We start from the raw sequence: 18,414 nt of genomic DNA, 5'->3' as shown, positions 1-18,414 counted from the left end.
CATGCACAGTTTAACAAACCAAGCACTTCAGCGACAGAGACTGCCACATTTGTGGCTGATGTGCTTGGTTTGGGCCCCCACAAAAGAAAACCTCTTGGTGATTTGGTTAAACCTAGCTACCCATGGGGTTAAGGCTAACATTGTTAATCATCACCACAGTTGGAAGATGTCATCATCCTCATCATCACCCTCATCACTGTTAATATCTTCAGTACACAATATTCGCTCATCCTCACTGGAATCCATTGTTGCAGTCTCTGGGAGGATCTCTATTCTGCTAGAACGCACACACCGCAGTTGCTAATATTAGCGGTGAAATGCAAATGTTTGCAATTGCATTGCGATCACAGCTTACCATAAGGACGTCCTCTTCCCCTTACACACATCCGTATACTTGAGCAACATAGCAAATTAATCGGTAATATTGGACCCATACTCACAGTTAAGGCAGGTCAGACCTCACTCATGAATTGCTAACTTCTGGTCATGCTATGAGGCCTCAAGCTGCGTATGGAATTGCAATGGATAATTTATGCACGCCCCTGCAACGCCATCCCAATGCACTGGCACGCCTGCGTTCGCCCGTCCCCCCCCCCGGCACCACCCACAAACGGCACTTCCTGTCAATCTCTGTGCTCGGGGTCTGCGTAGCCTCTGAAAATGCATTTCCCATCGCAATTACTAGTTCGCGCCTGTAGTTAGAGGTGATGTTTTCTTAAAGATTGTCAAACTTTGTTTAGATCTGGAGTGCCCTTTCTTACACCTTCTTCTTACCCCTTGACCTTCTTTAAAAGTAAATTTTGTAGTACTATGACTATATAGTACTATGACTGCCAACACTAGTACTAGGTTGCTCCTGCTCTTCTATCGACTGATCCATGATGGATTTTTACATCAGACCAAGAGTAAAGTTACTGTAGTTGACCTTAACTACCACCTCACCAAGTGAAAGTACAGTGAGATGGGGAAATTAGGTACCTTTATCATGCAGTTTTATTAAAACAGTTGAGTTTTTAGGAAACAAGAAAAAATATTTTTTGCACTTAAGTGCAGTAATGTATGTTGCCTCTTAAAAACACACAATAATCTCTTAAAATATGTTTTTCAAATTGAATTGTAGAAGATGAAATAAAAAAAAAAAAAACAGAAAAAGATGTCTTCTTTGAGTTGCAGCTCACTCGGACACAGCACATTATTTTTTGGACAGCCAAGCTTCAAATCTGTCTGTGCCCTCATACACAAGTGATTATATATACTGCAGTGTAGATAGATATCCTTGTGAAAAACGAGTAAGTACAGTAAGTGCAGCTTACTTCAGGCTTGCTTCTAACAAACATGCACAAGAGCCCGTTTCCACTGAATTGCAGGTTCTACTAGAGTCTTACAGACACACTGTGACAGTAGCTGGTTTGCATGCATATTGTAGTTGCTGCTAGCTAGTATCTGACAAAACATACACAGTAACAAAGATGCCTGCAGTCTGTTACACCCTTCCACCCACTCCATGTACTTACTGGATTGGCCATAGACTTTACTGGAAACTTTCTTGATGAGCTGCTGGCTCATGAGGATGATGGCTGCAGATTTTGGACACTACAGGTAGGCACCCTGCCATAATTACAGCTGCCCGAAGCATCTTGAAGAAGAGCCTGGGACTGCTGCAGTTCCAGGTGCCGACGGCCCCACCCCCTCTATGCACAATGTCATGACATCATGCACAAAAGGGGCGGGGCCAGCACAGGGTGCACAGAGCCCTTGTTTTACTGCTCTGCTGCAATACAACACACACTATAGCTCACCATCGCCAGCTGCCCCTTTTGTGAGCCCAGGAGCGAGAGAATTTCTCTCTCGCTCCGGGGCTTGCACACGCGCAGTGCGGCCGCTGCGCGTGCGCAGGGGGTCAACATCGACCCGCTTGCGAGCGGCTCTGAATGAGGCCCTGAGTTTTAAAAGTGATGTTGCCCATAGCAACCAATCAGATTCTAGCTATTATCTTCTAGAAGGTGCTAATTAAATGTTAAGTAGAATCTGATTGGTTGCTATGGGCAACAGCACTTTTAAAACTCACTTCTAAAAACTCTCACTTTAGTAAATTTACCCCAGTTTGTGCTTCTCTGACCAACTAGTTGCTCCCCATCACTGGGCTTCCTCGGGGCTAGGCTGAGTACATCATTGTGACCGAATTAGACGTGGACACATCAGCAAATACGCATATTGGGAGACGTATCGGATGCCCTGGAGGACTGGTGCAATATCACAATCCTCGTCAGCATCTAGCTGCTTGTGATTGTCTAATTGCATGTCAATATTTCCAGCTGATCCCTAAATCATTCATGTTGCGGTTATATTAGCTGACATTTCAATTTCAAATATTGAAGGAAAGAAGACTCACATTTTATTTTTGAAGGATAAATTAATGTGATCTAATTTACTTTGTTTTTATTTTTCATTTTTATGTTTTTATTTTTCATTTAATATAACTATATGTGCATGTATATTATTTGTAATTACATTTCATTTTGAAAATGCAATGTTGGCATTTAACAATAACTTGATGAATACAATATTCTCCCTCATCTATATAACCCTTCATTACATTTTTATATTCTTTACAACTGGCTAATGTGACTAAAGCATGTACTGTACTATTATCTCTGCCAGGTGACGTCTCTGCACTATTGTGGGGAGTCGGTATACATACAGGCATGCCAGAGGTCATTCTGACGCAAATGCTGGACAAGCTTGAGATGTTAATAATGCAAATAGCCTTTTTCTACAAAAAAAAGTGTACACCATTATTTATAGATATTTAAGATGTTTGAGTAATTAAGGTGCAATATTCTGTACGCTCACTATTCTTCCTAAATATCCTTATTTATTACTTGCACCCATCCAACGCTAGTGCTAATTATACCAATGTCCATGCTAGTTTCTCCCATTTAATCAGCCTCCAATATGCAGGGTTGCAGTGAGCCTTGTCGTTGCCGGGTCCCGATCATTTTGTGGGGAGTGGCCTAATGTAAGTAGGTGTTGCAGAGTCAGGATGGAGGTGAGATCACTGTGATTGCTCCCCCCGCACAGCCAGAGGAGACTGCTGGTGCTGATCAGTGGCAGCAGCTTCCCTGGTCCCACCGCAGCCCAGTACATAGAACCAGGCAGCCGATCAAGTACCCTCCATCAAGGCCGGGCCTGGGTAATTAGTACCTGATCCCCCCCTTTGTGTGCCCCTGCCAACATGTACCCTGTTGGAATCAGCACAAGCCTGCATGATGGCCAAGTGTCGGGGACATGACCAGAGCTTCCGACATGACCAAAGCTTCCGACATGCAGTTTCTGCCCATTTGCTCTTCTTCTGCACAGAGACTGGCGAGGCCATGATGATGCAAATTGAATAAACAGGTCTGTTTACTGCTGTGTAATGACACTAATAACACAGGACCTGATCAATTTGGTGCCCTTAAAATGTAGCTAATGGCCCTTGGAGAAGTGGCGCGCCAGACATTGACCTTTATGGCCTAACCCCAGGGCCTGCACTGGGTCTGTGTCCTGATGATGCCAGTCATGTCATCATGGCTCTGCCCTTCCCTTTTAACAAGGAAGAGAAGTACTATAGACTCAAGGAAAGTACTTTGCTCCATATTTTCCAACTTATTGGCTGGGGGCAGCCAGGTTGGCTCAACTTGGGCGGGGGGGGGAGTCACGGCAAAGTGGGCGGGCCGGTGGGTGTGATGGCACAACTGCACCATCGTGACCCTGCCTCCCACTACACAGTCCCGCAATTACCAGCATTTTGAAGCCGGGACAAGGCCATAATGACCAGTAGTCATCGACCGCCCACTTCACTCAGTAATGGATGGCTGCGCCATACTTCCAGACTTACTGAGGTGTCAGCCAGGTCAGCTCAGCAGGGATGCAACTGTATCATGGTGGCCCCACCACCTGCTACATAATGCCGAGTTTACCATCACTGTGAAACGGTGGCAGGGCCACAATGATGAGCAAGAATAGCTTCATCAGCCTCCCCGGACCACCCACTTCACACGGTACGTGAACGGCTGCCGGACATTTTCGGGAGCATCCCAGCCGTTCCAGGAGGGTAGGCAATTCTGCGCTGAAGTGATGCCACTGGAACTAGCTGTACTATACGGCTATTACTCACAGTACTGTCTACAGATATAATACTGTCATATTAATGCAAGAACAAGATCTGATAAGAGTTCTACCCATGCGGGATTTGTCTTCCTGTGCTCAGGTTCACTTCGTCCTATGAATGTACAATGCAAAGTACATTCAGCCATGCTTCACATTAATACTGGCTGTGAATGTCTCATAACAGTGTGCAGATTGTGTCTCAGTCACTAGGTGGCTTTTCTCTGAATATGAGAGACTTATTGTTTTTCTTTTTTGGGCAGGAGGAGGTAAAGGAGCTACCCCCTCCCCTCAAGGCCAGGCACATCCCCCTAACGATATAGCTAGTGAAGCTTCGAAGCATTGCTGCAGTCAGAGTGCCCAGGCATGGGGAGACAGTCCTCAGTGTGTGACATTGCAGATATCTCGCTGTTCTGCGTCTGGGGTGTGAGCTGCCACTCCTGAGTTACAAAGTCCCAATTCCTTGTCATCTCCTCTATGGAGCATTGCTGAGCAGGTAAGTCACAAATCTCAACGTAGTTTGCCGGACAACTAAATGTGCTCGGAGAAACCAGTTCACACACTGTGGTCAACTTAACTCTGTCTGTGAATAGTGTTATTTTATTGCTGTGCTCCCAATTGTAAAGTGCAATGGAATATGTTAGTGCTACGCAGCCTAATGTTAATAAACTATGGGGAAGTATTGCTTACTTTATCAATGTTCTTTTTTTTCTCCCCCCCCCCCAACAAAGCGTACATAAGGAATTTTTTGACGATCGCCAGTTATTGGGCATATGGGTTAAGTTTGTCCTTTTTTGTTTAAGGTGTTAATTTAAATAAGAGGGAAGGAAATGAACATGTGGAATTTGAGTCCCATATGCTATATGTTGTCAGACTCCTCTATACAAAGTGCTGCCCGTGTTTGTACACTGTGTAAATGAAAATATATCAAAATATACATCTCTTAATGCAAACATCATTTTAGTGGGAGAACAAATAGTGAGATCAGTCCTCAGTAAGATTCCCATGTATTTAATCACGGTTGAAGTAAAGGTAACATATTTTATTTTTATTTTTTTTTAAAAAGGAAAAATTATATTATTAAGGTTAGAAATTATAATCAGTCCTGGGAAACTCTTGTAAATAAAAAAGTAGGACTGGAGTGCTATGTCCTGGGTAAAATGGATCATGTATCAAGAAATGACGTTAAATTAATAGGAAGGGAGTATCTGCACAAGGTTATAGTTAAAGAGAATAATGTTTTAACTGTTTTTGTTGAATGTAACTGGGTTGCTTAAAAAAAAAATATTTTAGTATGTAAGAAGCGTTGCTGCTGTTTGATACTGTTTGTACGGTTTGTTATTATGCTGTTCAGGTGCGCTGCTGTATGTGAAGAGTGTTTAACCTTTCATTGGCCACAGTAAACTTGTTGTAATCTGATACTTTAGCTCCAGGGTACAAAAAAAAACCTAAGGTGCGTACGCACTGGGGGATGTTGCTGAGCGATTGCACGATTACGACATCGTAATCGCGCAATCGCTCAGTAATCGCGCACTATAATGTCAGAAACGACCAGCGATGCGTGCTCCCGCTGGTCGTTGCCGACATCGTCCATCGCCTGAACATGCAGCCCAATCTGTCGATGATGTTCTGGAATGATGGAGGGTGCCTACGCTGAATGACTGATGTGCAGTCTTTCCTAATCGCCCAGTGTGTACGCACCTTAACCACAATGCTGCTAAGCCGTAGATATTTGACAACAATAAATAAAAAAAAAAAACACTTAATATAAACTTATTTCAAGATCTGTGCCACCAAAGTGGCAGAACACTAAAGTTGGTACACAACTAGGTCGACAGTTTGATCCGCCAACCCATCTGACGATAGGTAAGTGTTTACCAGTCGTCTGCCCGATGTGCCAGGCCTGACAGCTCAACTGGGATGGGCATTTAAATTGAGTTGAGCTGTCAATCACCGCCGGGTACCTGCAGAATGTTTATGGGCGATCGGCGGGTCGCCCGTACATACCAGCAGATGACCAATGTAGCTTTCAGTTATATCGGCCATCTGCTGTGCTGCACTGCAGACCTGATATATCTGTGAACTAGATATAATGGAATGGGCAATAATATCTATCAGTGTGTGCCCAGCTTTAAGTTTGCCACTTTAAAATGGCTCAGGGGTTTATGTACAGAGTTCCAGAGTTTTGCTATTAGGGCATGCTAAAACTGTGGCAGGGCATGCTGGGATATGTAGTCCAACAGCTGCTGGAGGGCCCGAGTTTGACGCCACTGCGTTAGAATATCCTTGGCTGCAGCGTGTGATTGGTTCTCACACCTGCTCCGCAGGATCACAGGGTGAGTGGAGCTGCCCACGTGGGAGAGGTTTGGGTATGAGAGATATGCAGCTTTAAAGCTTTCCTTTTGCAGTGTTTTCCTTTAAGAACATTGTACTTTATTTTGTAAAATCTTTTTTTATGGGATTGCACAAAAATCCATTATTAATATGCAGTAGGGGCCATGATTTGCAACCATGTGTCCTACCTCCTCCTTCAGTAACAGTATATTTATGTTCTCACAGATGCTTTGTACAAACATAGTTGCAAGGGGTTAACTACAGTATTTGTTCTCAAAACCATTACGTACTTTTAGTTTGCCTGTTTGTTTTCCTTGAAAATGTATAACGTTCTCTAGAGTCATATCCATAGCATTATACATCTGCAGTAAGTGCTCGGTACTTTGCTTTGTGAACGAGACAAGTGATTTCTGTCTGCGAAAAGATATTTACAGGATAACCGCACAAAATTGATCATTCAGTTTTTAGTAGAATGTAATAAATGTAATAAATTCAACTTTAATTTAAAGTACCATTTACCCCCAAATCCTGACGCATTTTACCATTCCTGCATATGGTAACAACACGTTAAGTAGGGTAAAAAGTGACAGGAGGGGCACCGATGTGGCTCATGAGGACAAGTTAGGGTATTTGCTATCTCTTGTGTATACACTATATTTTGGGCGATTTGCTGTGGTAATACGGCACCAAAAGCAGCTTTCTTTTCCAAATTGAATAGTGCAACCTCCTACTTATTGGCCTTCTCCTTACCTGTCTTTCCCCTCTACAATCTGTTCTAAATGTTTTGGTGGCAATGACTTTTCTCTATCATTCCACATCCGCTGTACTACTCTTCCAATCCATTACCTGCCTTCCCATTTCTTTTAGAGTTCCATTCAAGCTTCCCACCCGTCTTGCCACGAGATAACTCCTTCTCACCCTTGTTGACCTACGTCTCTTCTCCTCTCTGGGAACCATTTCTCACTCCCAAGACTTCTCCTGTGCTGTTTCTCACTAATGGAGGGCCTTACCCTGACTGGCCAGATACTCCTTCAATCTTCACTGTTTTAACTGATCTCTCAAACCCCATTTCTTCACTTTAGCCTATCCTCCCCCACCTGATGCTACTTGCTCTGTATGTTCTTATCAACTCCAGTCTACGGTTGTCCATTGACTAGCGATGGTGCGTAATCATCCATGGTCAAATGCCGATGTTAACTAGTTTTGGATTGATGGGATGACCACTGGCTTTCATTGAAGGTGTACATCAGTGGTAGAGTCCCGATGGCTAATGATGGCTGGGGTCTGCACATCGTTAAACCATTAATTGTTCAACCATAACTGGTTTCCCACCAGTGGTTGAAAATGATCAATGGCCAGTCTTACTCCAGTGGTACGTCCAGTCCGAGTCTCAGTAGCTTACGTTCTCACAAGCAGAACTCTCTCTGCTCTTTTTGCCCCCCTCCTTCATCAACCTCATCTGTGCGGTTTTTGTTTTTATGTGCAATTTCCCTTTTTGCTTTCCAAAATCTGTACATTAAATGAATCACCTCTACTAAAGCAACACAAACTGGTTATCATAATATAGTAATAACGTGTTAACGTTTCAATGTGATGCATCTATCCCATTATAAAATATCTCCTAAAAATAAGAGTCTTCTAGGTTGTCTCTCAGACTAACAGAAAAATGGCAGTACACCTATAAAAGGATCCAGAACTAAGGTCTCCTGTGTACCCTGCACATATATTAAATCATGAAAGAGACCGTGAAAGCTTTGATGGTGTCTGATGTGTACCACATGGTAACTTAGAGCCTTGCATCTAAAATGCTTCTGTAATTTGTATTTTACGTCTTTCCAGTGCTGCTACTCAGCAGGAAATAGGTTTTACGCAGGCAGCTGACTGAACTTGTGTCATTAGTCAAAAGAAAAAAGAAATTGTGTCTTTTGGACACTATGACCCCCTGTATTATATTTTTGACACTAAACACTTTCATGGTGAGAGTGCATAGAATCATGGCAAATTAAGGCTTTGTTCCCATAGGACGTTTTTGTTTCAAAAACATTCATAAAGTTATGTAAAAAAAAAAGGATTGTGTGAACAATAAAAAGAAACACGAAACACACTAAGGGGCATATTCAATTGAGCGCGAGGTTTAGCGAGGAAAAAACCTTGCGCCCCTCGCACCCAATTTTGGATTACCAGGGGTATGCGCGCTCCCGATTCCCACGGTATCCAGTAAAAAAGTGGTCGCGGGGTTTTGAGCTCTGAAAACCCAACGCCGCATAAAAAAATAATATAAGAAAAAATTACACTTACCTGCCCCGGGGTCTCCGCTGTTCCCGGTGGCCTCCCCTCTATATTCTCACTGGGGAGGAGACTGCTGGGAGTCCCAGGGGGCTGCTGGTAGGCTCCAGGGGCTGCAGGGACGCACAAGGGCTGCTGGGAGATGTAGTTCTCCCATTGCCCATTACGGGGGGCATACATACACTAGGGGGGGCGGGAGGACATCGGGGGTCACACACACACAGTCACACACTCATACACACACACACTTACAAACACTGACACACTGCATACTCACCGCTGCTGCAGACCCGCCACTGGATGCAGAAGAGCGCTGCAGAAGGACAGTAATTAAGGACTAATTGAGCTAATTGGAAACTTCCAATTGCTTAATTAGTCCTCAGGGAGGGTGCCGCCGGGGTCCCAGAGTAAGTCTCGCTGATTTATCCTAAAATTAACGATTTTAGGAAAAATCAGACTTGCTCTGGGTGTGCGAGGAGAAAAAACCTCCCGAGGCTCAAAATAGAAAAAAACACGCACCTAATTGTATCGCAAAAATCCTGCACTTGCAGGAAAAACCGTGCAGGTGTGATTTTTGCTATTCTCGCTCCCAAATGAATATGCCCCTAATACACACACACACACACAGTCACACACATACTGTACAGTCACACACTAATACAAACACATACTGTACAGTCACACACTAATAGACAAACACTAACACACACACACCAAAAAAACATTCAACCCAGAATCTACTGTATATAAATTCCACCCATGCAGTGAATCCTGGAGGGTTGGAGATACTTGCTCCCACTATTCTCTGCTTCTCTTTCATTCAGTTTCTGTTCCTTAAGGTGCCTACACACTTAGCGATATTTTACACGATTTGCCCGATTCCGACGCATCATGGCTACAAATCGTGTAAAATATGCCCAAATCGTGACTGGCCACTCACGATGCCGATGCGCGTCCCCGCAGGTCGTACATCGCATCTTCAGATCGGCCGTGCTGTAGGGAAGATCTGACAATCTAAGTCACGATGCACTGGAATAGTTAGGAGGCGCGATAGATCATTTGTCATATTGGACAGTTTTTAACACCAAATTGTGCCCACGACTGCTGGGGAGAGTTCAAGGGGAAATCGGACACGATATCACATCATGACCACATCACCAAGTGTGTAGGCACCTTTAAACTGGCATACAGCCATTTACATTGTCTCTAGGCCAGTGCATCCTAGAAGTAAACATTTGTCCATGTTAACCATATTGCAAATTATGTCTGTAAAGAAGAAAAAATTATTGATCGCTGGAGAGTGTGTCAGGTCTCCCCTACTGACTAAGAGATAATGAATTAATTCCATGTACTTCTTGAAGTTGCCGTTATAAAGAATTCATGCGCTAAGGCGCCTTAAAGGAATCTGGAATGAAATTACCTATCTCAGTGGGGTCGATGTATCAGGCAGTGACAAGAGTGGAGACATATTGTGGAAAGTTTGAGTAATACTGTAGGATGCAGTCTGCTCAGGACCAAGTGAATACAAAGGGGTGGATGCAGTGGTTCCAAAAACAAAGACTCGCATTGTTTTCACGTCACCCCTAGGCCAGAAGTTTGTTATTGAGAAATTCAGGAACAAATATTACAGTATTAAGTAATTTGTGCTTCTCTGTTATGTGGTGGTTGTGCTTCCGTCCACATATTTTATGATTAATAGCCACCAGCTCTGGTTTTGCCTACTACATTAACCATTATAAATTTTATTTGGTCCTAGACCAACAACCCGTGCCACCCCTGCAAGTGCCCCAAGGGAGCCAAGGCACCCAGTTTGAGAACCACTGGATTGATTTATCAAGCCGTGACGAGAGTCGAGAGCAATGGAGAAATTGCCCATAGCAACCTACCAGCTTCTACCTATCATTTTACGGAATGTACTTTAAAAAATGCTACATCGAAGCTGATTGGCTGCTATGGCCAACTTCTCCACTGGTCCACTTCTCCACTGTTTTCACTGCTTGATATATCACTTGAAAAGTACCCACCGACTACAGACAATTGAAGCAGTAATTTCCTGGGCTGATTTAACGTTCAATGACTATGCAGAATAGCGGTCACTATAAACTAGTGAACTCAATTAGGCATGCGCTTTCATTTAATGGTGTCGCTAGTTCAGTAGCTCATCATAAAGTAACAGGTTGTACATTCTCATAATCATTGGTTCAGTCCACAAAACGGATGTTTCTACTGTACTGTAGATGGTGAATAATAATAATGTATTATTTTTATTATTATAATTTATGTATATGGTGCCACAAGTGTTCCACAGCGCCTTACAAAGTACATAAACAATTAGGTTGACCAGTGACTTACAGTACAATACAATACAGGACATGGATAATTACATTGCTACATTCGCGACCATAACACCCAGATAAGCAAGAGAGCAAAGCAACCAAGTGTTAGATGCCCTAGTGGGGAGTAAGAAGTAGATGAAAGTAGAGAACGGAGAAGCACAAGAGGTCCGAGATGTAAGTGGGAGAGGAATGGGTCAGGGCTTTGTAAGTGAGTGTGAGAACCTTAAATTGGGTCCTGAAAGGGAAGGGGAGCCAGTGGAGAACTTGTAGGAAAGGGGAGACAGATGCACAGCGTTTTGAGAGGAAGATGAGCCGAGCAGCAGCACTGAGGATAGATTGGAGAGGGGAGAGAAGGGATTTGGGGAGGCCAGATAGGAGGTTACAGTAGTCCAATCTGGAGATGACCAATGAGTGTATGAGGGTTTTAGTGGCATCCTGGGTGAGAAAGGGTCTAATTTTGAAAATATTTTTAAGATGAAAACGACAGGACTGTGAGAGATTCTGGATATGTGGTTTGAAGGAGAGGGAGGAGTCAAGGATAACTCCAAGACAGCGCACTTTGGGGCTAGGGGAGATAGCTGTACCATCAACTGATAAAGAAATAGTGGGAAGTGAGGTTATGTTGGGGGGTGGGAAAATGATCAGCTCAGTCTTAGACATATTAAGTTTAAGAAATCGTTGGGACATCCAGGAAGAGATGGGAAAGAGACAGTTGGAGATATGAGTGAGTAGAGAGGGGGAGAGTTCAGGGGATTAAAGGTAGATCTGAGTATCATCAGCATAGAGATGATAATGGCGTTCAAAACAGATGATGAGTTTACCTAGAGAAGACGTATAGAGAGAGAATAGGAGAGGTCCAAGAACAGAACCTTGGGGAACACCTACTGTAAGATGCTGTGGTGGGGAAGAGGAGTCATGAGAGGAAACAGAGAAGGATCAGTCAGAGAAGTATTAGGATAGCCAGGAGAGCGCAGTGTCACGTAGACCAAGGGAGTGAAGGATTTGCAGAAGGAGAGGGTGGTCCACAGTGTCGAAAGCAGCAGAGAGGTCAAGGAGAATGAGCAGAGAGTAGTGGCCCCTGGATTTGGCAGCAAGGAGGTCATTGCTGACTTTTGTGAGGGCAGTTTCAGTGGAGTGGAGAGAACGAAAGCCAGACTGAAAAGGGTCAAGGAGGGAGAGGGAGGAAAGAATGGTGGTAAAGTGGTTGAAAGTAACACGCTCAAGGAGCTTGGAGGCAAAAGGGAGGAGAGAGATGGGACGGTAGTTGGAGAGAGTGTTAGGATCAAGAGTAGGTTTTTTAAGAATGTATAATAGTAACAGTGGGCAGTAGTTATGTTTCACACTTGCAAAATAGATTTATAGGGGCCTATTCATCATCGGAGGCCGTACTTCAGTATCCAACTCGCAGCAGGGGAAACGTGACACTGGAGCAATTTATCATTGCTCCTATGCCGGGACAACTGCTCCAAAAAGCAACTGTCCCCTTGGTTAGTATCGCAACTACAGAATAAGCTGCGTTACTTAGCTCCTCCCTGTCGTCCCGGCTATGCATGTGCACAGCCGCCGGGGAGGTAGTGAGGAGGGTGAAGTAATACCATGCTGACGATTGCCCTATAACTTTATTAAAATAGCTTTAGCTTCTAAAGCTGCTGGCCACTGCTCAGCTTGTCAGTTATCCCATCACCCAAGAAGGTAATGAGGGGAAACACCTGCAGTTATCAGAGATCCTGGCACATGGCTCTGCCAATGTGACTACTGTAACTTACTGCTGAGCGGTAACGTCATATCATAGTGCAACCTCCTATCACTTTAGTACCACACCTTTGAATCAAATAAATGTTTTTTTTTTTTTTTTTCTCCTAGATTCCTGGTTGGTTTAACCACTTTCATGGTTTAAGTCAATCATAAGAGTGAAGCACTATGGGCACTGCCTTTCTGTCATGTATTAAAGTCATTTTGCAGATTGGAAATGAACTTGCAAACCTACAAATGCAGCCTCCTCACCCCTTTGCCACTACTATATAATAATCTAGATCTGCAGAGAGAAATCACATTCTGCACAGCTCCATAAACCAAGTGGCATTGGTGCCATATTATGGTAAGAATGTCTCCATTCTAGCCAACTGCTGCTCTTCAAACACAACCAGGGCTGATTGGCCTTATAATTTACCGGGAACATTCCCGCTGGGCCGAGGGGACTGTGGGGCCGGTCTGCCTGTTGCATGGCCCCACCCCCATCGTTACAATGAATGGTGAGGGGCAGTGACATATGCTAAATAGCTGGCGCCAATGATTGTACTTTGAGCCCAGGTACGGGGCTCGTCTCTGCTCTGTAACCCCGCCCAGTCTCTCCACCTCCTTGTGTACCTGCCCACTCTCCTTCCCTGGGTGCTCCCCTGACTGTCTTGGCCACAAGCAGCAGGTGAGAGGTGCACACACAAAGGCAGATTCAATGGAGGGGACCTGAGTTTGTGCACTGCATGGCATAACATTTCTGTCAATGCATGGTGTGGCAATATAGGTCAGTCTCCGTGTTGGTCCTCTAAGTTAAACACCAGGTGGGGAGCCACATGGCCCTACATTGTCATGGTCTCTAGTCTATGTTTTACAATTAGAGACAGCTACTGGATTTGCTATGTTTTATCTGTCCAATATAAAATCCCATTAGGACGCTGAGGGCCTCATTCAGAGGCGGTCGGAGGATGCAAGCGGTCGCTCAGAAACTGGGCGGCCGCTTGCATCCTGACCGCCCGCCTCTGTTTCGGTCGTTAGGCTGTGGGTTTACACCCACAGCTCTAACGACCGCTAGGGTGATGGTCGCGATGGTCAGAGACCATCGCGACCATCGGGGCTTACGACGAGACCCTAGGGTAGGGTCTCACTTGTCGTAAGCCCCGGAGAGCTTCTGGCTCTGTCAGAGCCGGAAGGTCTCCACTGACATCACTAGTGATGTCAGTGGGGCCTCCCCCAAACGGTAGGCGTTCCCATGGGAACGCCTCCGTTTGGGCTGCCACCCCCCCGGCCCGCCTAACGGGGCGAGCTGTCAATCAACATTGACAGCTCGCCCCCTTTGGAAAGAGACTCGCTACGACCGGCGCTGTCGGTCATAGCGGGTCTCACGCATGCGCACGAAGGAGCCGGCTCCCTCGTGCGCATGCGCACTTGACAAACATCGAGGCGGCCGTGCGGTCGCAGACCGTACGGCCGCCTCTGAATGAAGGCCTGAGTGAGGTGAGTTCTGGGTGTGTGTGGGCTCCTAATACTGAGAAGGGCGGGCTGGGGGCAGTATAGGGTGTACAGGAGTGTATTCGACTCAGCTGTGTAAAAACTATATATATATATATATATATATATATATATAAATATGGAATACTCGGCACTCTAGCTTAAACGTAAGCAACAAGGCACTGGGTGCCTTCCCTTGTGGAAGAATGCAAATAATATGACAGAAATGGGTGGCACTCGCAGCTGTACGGGGGATCAATCAGTCGGAGGTCCCGCTCTCCTTCAGTTCAACTTTTCAAATTTATTTAAAAATTTTCATCAGGAACAATTAAAACAAACAGCATCTTACCTTAAATACACATGTGAATCACCCACCGACCGTGCACACCCGACACCACTTGTGCCCGGACTTCTGCTGACGTCACTGGGGGCGCGCCAGATCGCGGCGGGCCTGACGTCAGACGCCGGGACTGTAACTTAGCAACCCAACAAAGTGTATACACGTAACCATAATGACGGCTACGGACGCTCACAAAGGAAGAGCAAGAAACCATCTGTAAATAAAAATGACACAGTAAAAATAACAAACATGTCACATAGTAAAAAGTCTATCTGACTACATTCACATGTGTATTTAAGGTAAGATGCTGTTTGTTTTAATTATTCCTGATGAGAAATTTTAAATAAATTTGAAACGTTGAACTGAAGGATAGCGGGACCTCCGACTGATTGATCCCCCGTACAGCTGCGAGAGCCACCCATTTCTGTCATAATATAGATATATATATATATATATATATATATATATATATAGATATATTAGGGATGTGCAGGCTCGGATAGGTTCGAGTTTGCACGTGGAGTTCGGATTTTTCCCTCCAAAAAAACGGAACTCAGAAAGAGGCAAAACGTCATCTTACATGGACGAACATCATCATTCCTGGACTTTTGTCCAGGAATGATGATGTTCGTCCATGTAAGATGACGTTTTGCCTCTTTCTGAGTTCCGTTTTTTTGGAGGGAAAAATCCGAACTCCACGTGCAAACTCGAACCTATCCGAGCCTGCACATCCCTAATATATATATATATATATATATATATATATATATATAGAAATGATGGACGGAACTCCAGGGCTGAACCAGCAAAACTCACAGCAAGCTGGATAGGTGAGGCACCCGGGCCGGTTGCGGTGTTATATTTTCCTGAGTGCCAGCCTATCGTTGTTATATATATATATATATATATATATATATAAATGTGTGTGTGTATATATATATTATGAATTTGGGACACTGCTGTGTGGCATGTTATTTAACTGGGGAGACTGATACGTGGAATATTATGAATTGGAGGGAGCAGGGGCGGTTGGTGAAATGTTGCCTAGGGTGCTCGGAAACCTTGCACCGGCCCTGGGTAGTCCTCTGCACCCCCATGAAGACTGGGTGGATCTCCCTCATCCCACCCACTTCCTAGTAAAGGAGAGGAGTAACAGAAATTAGGCAAGTATAGTCCTCATACAGTGTGTGTAGATAAATGAAGAACCAGTCGCAAGTTCAGCAGGTTTGTGTGCTTAATTGTGTGTGGCCATGTACGCTGTCTTGTTACATTGTACAGGTCCGGATTAAGGGCCAAATGGGCCGGGCACTGAAAATAATCAAGGGGCCATTGTGAGAAGCAGAGGAGGTGTGACCAGTGCTGTGTGGGTGTGGCCAGTAATATGTAAAAGTAGAGAACATGCATTAATTTGTAAGGAAAATCTAAATACAATTTTAATATTTATGATTTATGGCTGTCTGTGCAGTTATTTTGTCGTCATGATGTCATGGATGGTCTAATGGTTAGCATTACTGCCTCACAGCACTGTGTGTTCAATTCCTCCTGTTGTGTATTCTTTCAATGCCTATGTGGGTTTCCTCTGGGTGCTCCAGTTTTCTCCCACACTCCAAATATATACTGATGGGTTAATTGGCTCCTGACAAAAATGTAGCCCTAGTGTAGGGATAGCCATCGGTGGGTTAACCTTCGATGGTCAGCCCTGCTCTGTTGGGCAGTAGACCAATCAGATTTGGGAGCGGGCTCAGGTGGCAGAGCTATGCTCCATGTCCCGATGCCAGGGAGGGAAAAAAACAAAAACATTGTGGGGCTCTGCCATGATGGCAAAGAACCTATGGATCTCCACCATCGATGGCAAAACCATCAGCCATCGGTGGTTGGTAATCATTGATAGTCAATGGCCAAGCCTACCCTACTATATAAATAACTGGTAATAAATAATAATGTCATTGTGATGTGACATAACGTGGGGTGGGTCGAGCAGGGCAAATGCCCTGGGCGCCGTTGGACCAGGCAGCGGGGTGGTGCTGGCCGCAGTCCAGGGCACGTGCAGCCCACAGCACTACACATTAAAACAAACGCGCCGGCAGCGGTGTGTTTAAATTAGCACTGCAGGAAATAAGTCAGACCCAGGGCCGGGCTGGAGCCAGTGTCGGACTGGCCCACAGGGGTACAGGGGAAATCCCTGGTGAGCTCCACTGCCTGAGAGCTCCACCCCCTCCCCTAGGGATCAGGTTCTAGACTGTTAGCTGACCACACTCTTTAAGCAGGGGTCCCTACCACTGAATTCCCCTGGTGGGCCCTTCATGTCTCAGTCCGACACTGGCTGGAGCTCACTTATGAGCTCCGCCTTCCAGCTCCCGCACTGGGTGAAGGGAGAGATATCATGACGTCTCTCCCACAATGACGAGTGGGACGGGAGCAGTGGACCGCGGTGGCGGGCGCAGGAGCGAGGATTCCGGTAAGTAAATTGTGTGTGTGTCTCTCTGTCTGTCTTATGTGTAAAAGGCACTATATATTGGGCACTGCATAAGGGGCACTACTGGGGGCAATGTATAAGGAGCAATACTGGGGGCACTGTATAAGGGGCATTATATATTGGGCACTGCATATTGGGCACTACTGGGGGACTGCCTAAGGGGCATTAATGGGGTCACTGCTTAAGGGGCATTAATGGGGTCACTACAACTGAGGGAATTGCATGAGGGGCACTACTACTGGGGGCATTGTATAAGGGGCACTACTAGCGTGGGCATTAAGGTGCATATGGAATGGAAAGGAACAGAGTTCCCAGAGTGATGAGAAACAGTGATGTCATGTTGACACGCCCCCATTTTTATGTGACCATGCCCACTTTTTCGGCACATGCACATAGGTGGGGGGCTCCATTTTTCATCTTGCCCAGGGCTATAAAACCCCTAATTACGACACTGCCTGTAGCTGTTGCCCCAGGTGTCCCATTGTTAATCTTGCCCTGCTCATACACATCATAGGGCGCAGCGGGTGTATAGCTGGTTTTGCTCTGCGCAGCAGACATTTTGTGCTTTGTACATTTCCTACATAGTATGAAATGAGTAGCAAGGCGAAAGCATAAATATTATTTCTCTTTGCTATGCATGGCGCGCCAAATGACAGAAACTATGTGCGCTTCAGATCCAACACTACAACTTTGGCGCTCTTACCCACTTGCACCTATAACAGACTGTCCTAACATTAACAAATCTGACAGTAGAGCCCATTGTTTCTACTGCCATCATGCCCATTGTGTCAGATACGAGGGAAGACCGCTGATAAAATTCTCTCCCAAAAATGTATATGTTGCTACAGTATAATTTTTTTTTTTATCTGGAACAAGTCCAAACCCAGCAGTAAAGCCACAGGCAGCATATGCTATCACTTACCTATTTACTTTTCTCAGGAAGGAACTGTTATTGGAGCCACTGTCTGGAAAGAGTAATTTGTTATATAGACTTGAAACTCAAATTTGTGGGGCTATACCGGAAGCAAGTAGGTGCAGGAAGTGGAGTCTGGGTCGTCTCCAGGAACTGGCCCTCCCCCTAGTTACACTGCCAGCGGCCTGGCGCTCATCTCCTGAGACCCGTAGTCAACTTTTCTATTCTCAGCAGTGTGCTGTTACAGAGCAGAACATCTGCTGGCCCGGACGCGTCTATCCTTACTGGGAGGAGGCGTGGCTGGGTGTGTTCACCAATTAGTGAATCCTAGCCTTATACACCACGTTATATCATA

General features: G+C 45.2%; 1 protein-coding gene across 1 annotated transcript in view; it reads left to right on the top strand.

The window, feature by feature from the left end:
• The first annotated feature begins 4,466 nt into the window (after positions 1 to 4,466).
• SMIM3 (small integral membrane protein 3) overlaps positions 4,467 to 18,414 on the top strand; it is a 30,185-nt gene continuing 16,237 nt past the window's right edge. The window contains exon 1 of the mRNA XM_088478246.1: positions 4,467 to 4,645. The gene's annotated coding sequence lies outside the window, so the exon portion shown is untranslated. The remainder of the gene's footprint in view (positions 4,646 to 18,414) is intronic.

The sequence above is a fragment of the Taudactylus pleione genome, unplaced genomic scaffold, assembly GCF_031769625.1.
Source record: "Taudactylus pleione unplaced genomic scaffold, aTauple2 ptg000212l, whole genome shotgun sequence".
Lineage (NCBI taxonomy): Eukaryota > Metazoa > Chordata > Amphibia > Anura > Myobatrachidae > Taudactylus > Taudactylus pleione.
The sequence above is the reverse complement of the archived record's forward strand: the minus strand, read 5'-3'. Positions and strand labels throughout refer to the sequence as shown.